This window comes from Opisthorchis viverrini, assembly GCF_000715545.1.
Source record: "Opisthorchis viverrini unplaced genomic scaffold opera_v5_155, whole genome shotgun sequence".
In the NCBI taxonomy this organism is placed as follows: Eukaryota; Metazoa; Platyhelminthes; class Trematoda; order Opisthorchiida; family Opisthorchiidae; genus Opisthorchis; species Opisthorchis viverrini.
Genome location: NW_008751811.1, coordinates 1,125,740 through 1,131,026, shown reverse-complemented (window position 1 = coordinate 1,131,026; position 5,287 = coordinate 1,125,740).

Here is a 5,287-nt window from a genome sequence, read left to right as displayed (position 1 = left end):
TCTGAGCAACACCACTAAATATTGCTACATTTACGTCTTACGTTACGTTCATCCTCGAACTGTTCAACAGCGAAACTGGTTTAAGGTACAACATTGTGGATACCGGGCCAATTTTTTGCTCAAAAATTTAGACTCTCCATGACTCATCTATTTACATAACTAAATTAAAAATACACGTCTCATCTACTTTATCACTCAACTTCAAATAGAAACAAACAATTTTATGTTCCTCCTACGTTTCCATTCATTCTGGTTGTGTTAAACAACACCTACAACCTCCATATATTGGTCCTGTTGTGTTCTTTTGCGGAATGAAAAACATTTTACTGTTCACTTACAGAAAGAGCAGAAAAACATTTCTGCTGAGCGCTTAAGACCTGCTTACTTCGAATTTCCTGAATCAAGCTCTCCTGGCGGTCCACAGTACAAAGTGCACATCGGTAAGGCTGAACGCCCATCTTTATAAACCAACCGGCGATTGCCCTGCACAACCCAATCGCATCGCCTTTCTGACAGACACGTACACTATCCCGACCGTTTCAACGCAAGTTGACATCAACTATTTCATCACGACTTGATACCTAACGTTCCACCAACTTTGTCGGTAGGGAAGTCTTTGTAGCAGTTAACTTTCCGTTTGATTAAGCCTCCAAGCACCTATATACCAGCACGTACCGTCATCACTTCCTTTTGTCTCCCTCACGATCACACATCGACATCTTGCCAATAAGTACATCCTTTGGCTGAAAACAGGTTTCGTGAACCCTTTGAGAGCTCAGTGTGATTTCACATTGTTTTTTTCCACGATCTACTAGATGTATATAAGGACGGAAATCGGCCAACCTACACACACACAAAGCACCACCACAGCGTGCCTCAACTCTATGCTGCGTCAGTCCTTGAAGCTAGCGTCATCGAACATCAGGCCACGGATTATACGGGACAAGTGTGGTGATAAATTTTCAAAGAGAACACTTGTTGGATCCGGCCTCCCTTCGACCTCACCGAAGACCTTACAATTTAATAAGCCTCTCCGATTTTGGGTGCTACCTTTTTACATTGTATTTGTATTTACTAGGTGAACCTAACATTTTAATTTATTATGCGTAATACTCACCCCTCTTACTGTCTCTCGCTTTGGATATTCGAGCTCAACGACCAATTACTAGAGCACTAATGGCAAAGCCGAGGTTTAGACGCACACACAAAATATCTCTGAAAACATATTTTTAAAGGGAAAAATTATCATATAAAGTTTTAGCATTTGTTTGTAAAAATTTCGATCCCTTAAGATCCTCCCGTGCGACCTCATTTTTGTTGGAATTTGTTCAAACCTATTGAAGGTGTACTGTGGGCCTGGAATTCGTATTTTATTGGCTGCGGGTATTGTGTCCGTAAATGCGGTGAAAAATAGTGCAGAGAAGCTGGTTACTTTGATACTTCTTTCTGTGTTGCATTTGGAAATTATCTTAAGACTACACGAACAGTAATTGAACCCTCCATGTCCGCGCAAACAGAATGAATCAGCTGTTCGCTACCCGTCGTAGCGACAGGCGTAATGCCAAACAAGCCAAGGGTTTCATCACGGCTAGCCTTTTGTTTTTTGAAAATGGTCAGCACACACTGCATCGGGCCTACGGCTAGGTTTTAACCTTAAGAGCATACCGAATTCTTGATAAAGTCGTTTATTGAATTAGTGGGTTTATGGGCAGAAGTAGAAAATACCACAGGGTGCTCAGTGCTCCCGATTCCAAAAATGAAACGGGTTAAGACGGTCTTGTGTGCAAACACAACGCACTTGTCCAGGAAATAGTAGGGACATGGTGAACCGAGGGCAAGCCATCAGACAGTGTGGCAGTCGTGGCACCGTCATCATGACGTCATAATTGGGTTCGTGAACAGCCCTGTAGGCAAGCACCTTAAGTAAGTCATTTGGGGTTTTCGTTGTAGCTAGGAGTTGCCAAGAGACCCATCATAGATCAATGAAATTCTCGGGTCCGATGAGGGCGCACGGTGGTTCATTGCTTTCATTTAAGCAATAACAACGCGTCAACATTTGAGACTTAAAATGAGAAAAGTTGTAAAATTGTTGCTGGAAACCACCATGATGTGTGTTAGACTGAGGCTCAAAATAATGGGCAGCCGAAAGTGACCAAAACTCCCAACTACTCCAGCGATTTTACACATTCCAATTTCAAAAACGGTAAACAATATTCAGGTGAAGGTAACAGATATGCTGTCGATCAAAACGGGCGTGTGCATTTGTGATCATGTGAGTTTTGCACTGGGTGAATTGTGCGCAACGAAAGTAGTCCGGAGATTTTAGAGACAAGAGATCGGCGAAAAACGTGATTGTCTGGTGGTGTTGCACGTTTGTACGATGAAGTGGACCCAGAATAGCGTAGTGACAGTGAAAAAAGCGTGGACCATTGTAGAACCAGTTGCCTCTGAGGCGTCGTACTGAATACATACTGCAAACATGTCAACCTTAGGCCGTAAACACAGACAGCCGACGAAAGTCGCTTCCATCTTGTTTTACCTTTCCTTAATTGCCGGGGAAGTTTATGAGGTTTAGCATACGGTGGGCGTAACCTTGAGGAGATGACATGCTGTCGAGGTGAGAGTTGTTAACCCTACAGTCTTTTGCATCGTTGCGGACAATAAATACGGAATAGAATAATTTTGTACAGAAACGTGGCTGGCTGAAAGCTTTCACACGCAAATGGGTGTCCATTGTGGGCACCTTCTCCCTATTCTCACCTGATTTCGTGGTCGATAGGATAATAAGACGAATTTTCAAACGTCCTCTGGACCCAGTTTTCAAATACCTTCTGACGAAATTCTTGTGGATCTGAGCTATGTAGATATCGCTCTCATTTTCGGAGAGGAAAAAAGCACAAACGAACTGCCCAAAGATATCTCGTTCTTTGGTATGTGCTGTGTACCCACAAAGTCTAAGGTTATAATAATAACGTTTATTCTCAACTGGGTAGGTGGTATAACGTCAGGCATGATAATACAGTTACAGTAAGAATAAAGCATGAGTTTTTCATAATCGCAGGTAGTGGAACAAGCTGCCTTTAGGGTACGGTCAAGAGAGGGGCGAATATTTGCGGGTGTGCTAGAAAATTGGGCATGGCAGCGCCATTTCATTATTGCACTGACATACTTCGTTTTCTGAACAGGCACTTAACGGACGTTGTTTGAGTTACTTGGGCTGGGCTGTGCAAATCCTGGAGCAACGGGACAATTTTAGGTGACTGGGGAACTTCGCAGAAGTAGAAGAACGGATGCAAGATCGCAGGTATTTTCCTGGTCCGTTATAGCTGTAAACTACAAACCAGGTGGAATGGACAACAGGCATATAGGGATTCTGAGGCAGGTGTTGCCGAAGTTCAGGGCTTGGGAAGACGAGAGAAAGGGGTAAGATCAGTGAAGTCCGGTGAGATTGGGGAGACATCCGATGGGATAGACTGCGTTAACGAAGATAATAACTTACCTTTTACCACAATTACGATAGTGAAAACAGGTGAATAAATGAGACAGGATGGGGGTAGTTTGGTACTAAAGAGACTAGCGATCAAGAACGGGTTGAGTTAACTGCTGTATGCTACTATCGCACAACAGCCCTAGAGCGAAGCGGTATAAGTACGCATGAAGATGATGTGGTCGAGTAAACCAAACATAAAAGCACTGATGGGAGTAGGACTCTCGAGATGATGGACCAATTTATCTGGAACTTTATTACGTGGGCTTGAGAGCACCATGATCCAGGTGAGAAAATGAATATAAGAGAAATGGTCACTAGTACCCGAGGCACTGCCCCCGGACGTGCGGTCATTGAACACGCCACATACAGTCGTGCAGGCATACGAATATCTGGAGGGTCTTACGTACTTTCCAAGCTGTATTGTTTTTCACTGTAGCGCACAACAAGGATTTCTATTGAAAAATGTGCCTACTACCATAAAGTGCATTGGTTAGGCCGAAAGGGCTCGTCGGGTGGGACTATATACATGGCATGCACGGCGCATTGAGAGAATAGGTCGCTGGATTACTGGGAGTTTACGTTGCCTGGATGTGGAATAAAGGATGTGTTCATTGGTGTGTAATTTCACCATCAGGCGCAGTGTACCTGCTGATGGACTTGCGGGCGGGGTAAGCTGAGTTTAAAACCAAACTCCCGATTTAACGGGAAGAAACAGTACACAGTGGGAGGAGGAGAGTTGCAGTGCAATCAGATAGAATATGGGAGCTTATTCGAAGCGATTGATTCTAAAGCATGAGGCTTCGCTCTTATTTACCTTGACCTGTAACTCTGGTGAGCCCTGTGCCACAAAGACACCGTATTCCAGGTGTTGAATGGACCTCCTGCTCCGCTAGTTGGCTTAGTCAAACTAAGATCTGGTGGTCATTTCCGAGCGATTGTGTGGACGTTTCATCCGTGTGGACGCATTCGTTAACTCAAGGGGGTGATTTTTACCGTTCCCACAGACAAATAGGTATGGTTAACTGCTTCCCCCTGCAGTGAGCTTTGGCTGATGTCCTCTGTGTTAGGGGAAAATTTCAATTCACCATCCACAATAGGCGCACCTAAAGAAAAAGAACCTGTGCCTTGCCTTCCGTCGAATTATATTTTGAAAGACGGCCCCCTAATGCTCTTCGGTCCTTAATCACTTATCCAGATAAAATTTCTCTCACAGATTTGCTGCACGTGCTGCACAAATCCCAGTTTTTTCACAGGAGCCGAAAGATTTCAGACAGCACCAACGGTCCCCTAGATGCGATTCGAGGAGAGCCACATAGGTGCGTGCTGCGTGTGATTCAGGTTAAAAAGCGTTAAATTTGCCTTTTCTTTGCGCCCGCAGTTTGGCCACCGCTTCTACGTTTGTATGCTTATCCGGGGTATGTCACTGACCTCATTTCTTTGGAGTTAAATCAGCATCGACATGAGTTGCGGGCACGATTGCAGAGGCTCTAAAATTCGAGAAAATAATGTATGATACGAAGCCTTCACGGGATCCCATCTGCCGTTCATTTGTATGACCCTTTCACAGTACTCTGCTACTCTATAATGCTCCGCTTGCATGTTTTGGCTGACTTTTTGATGTCTCTACCTACATAGTACACCTGTTTCCGAGAGAAATCTATGAACAAAACTGCGGTATTTTGAATTCACGTGTTCCATTCGTGCTCTATTCAATTAAAATAGACTTTGTCTTCCCAGAATCCAGCTCGCCGAGGTGTGGTTGATCGACACTGGCCCACTGAGTTGGATGAGCTACTG